Genomic DNA, 1508 nt, shown 5'->3' with positions numbered 1-1508 from the left:
GTGTGTGTGTGTGTGTGTTTGTGTTTGGGGGGTGGGGGGGGTGGGCGCAGGGAAGGAGGATCGTGGACTTTTGAGCGACAAGATGCATTGGCGGTGGTGGCGGCCATTGTGCCAGGTGTCAGGAGCACTTGCCTGGCGCCGCCAGGGGCCACAAGGTGATCACATGACAAAGCGGGCCAAAGGCTGCAGTGCAGCTCCTTGCCCCCCCGGTCTCCCGTGCCGTTGCCCAGATTTGCTTGCAGCTCAAGCCGCTCAACAGCAACACCCCTGACACGCAGTGGAGCACGCAGCAGCCCACCGCGCACGCTCCTCCAGCCCCAGCAGCGTGCGCCGCAGCAGCAGCACCGCGGCATCCGCGCTGAGCTCCGGCCGCGCCATCGCGCATCGCAGGCAGTAGCAGGCGCGGTCGGCGCGCGCCATGACCACTGCCACGTGCGCCGGCTCGCGGCACCCCACACACGGCAGGCTTGATGGTGCGTCTGGCCCCAGCCACGCGGCCGCAACGCCCCGTGCCGCGACCTCGAGGCGCCGCGCGTGCTGCCGCCGCATGTGGCGCAGGAAGCAGCGCAGGGTCGGAGCTGCGCCCGCGCCCAACACGCCTGAACCTTGGCCCATGCTGCTGCTGCCGCCGCCCGCCTCCCCGGCGTCTGCTGCCTCCAGCAGCGCAGCCGCCTCTGTGACAAGCAGCTGCTCTGTGGGGATGATGTGGTCAAGCCCCAGGCGCCGCAGCCGCGCAGCACACTGCAGCCCAAAGGGTATCCAGTCTGCAAATGGGAGTGGGGTGGACAGGAAGGGGCCAATAACAAGTGGTAGGTAGGCTGGGTAGGGTGGGATGGTGAAAGGAGGGGTGCGTGTTTGTGCAAGCGTACGTGCGTGTGTGTGCGCCTATATCAACGAGTGCATGTGCATGTGCATGCGGGCGCACATGTGTCCTAGTTGGTACCGGGGCACCCAAGCGCTGAAGCCCCCTGCCTGCCTGGCGTTGCAAAGTTGACAGCCTCCCCGCAGTTGAAGCCGGTGCTGAAGCCGCCGTGGTAGGCGCGGGGCAGCGTCACCACGAGCTCCCCCGGCTGCTGCACTGCGCGCACGACACGCACACCTGCGGACGCGTGAACGGCGCGTGCGTGTGCGCAGTTCCCGTTTTGCCAATGTGGAAACTGGGGTGCGTGAGAGCGTGACGGCACCGACAAAAACAGGTGGCAGCACAGCATTAACAACAGCAGTGCTGCACTGGGTGCAGGCCGACCGTGCGCGTTTTGGAAGGGCCCCGCCGCCGCCTCGCCCTGCGTCCCCCTTCCTCACCCCTCTGCAGCAGCGCGCCCGGCGACACCATGGTGCTCTTCAGCAGCAGTGCGCGCAGCACGCGCGACCGCACGGCAGCTTCCGTCTCTCCGTCCGCAGACGCCGCCGCGACTGCCCCGCCGTATGAGAGGTCTGCCACCGCGTCCTCAAACGCGTCCGCGTGCGCTGCAGGCACGCCGTACCAGACCTTGGGGGCGCCCCAGTGG

This window comes from Monoraphidium neglectum (assembly GCF_000611645.1).
Source record: "Monoraphidium neglectum strain SAG 48.87 unplaced genomic scaffold scaffold02607, whole genome shotgun sequence".
Lineage (NCBI taxonomy): Eukaryota > Viridiplantae > Chlorophyta > Chlorophyceae > Sphaeropleales > Selenastraceae > Monoraphidium > Monoraphidium neglectum.
Note: the sequence above shows the minus strand (reverse complement) of the source record.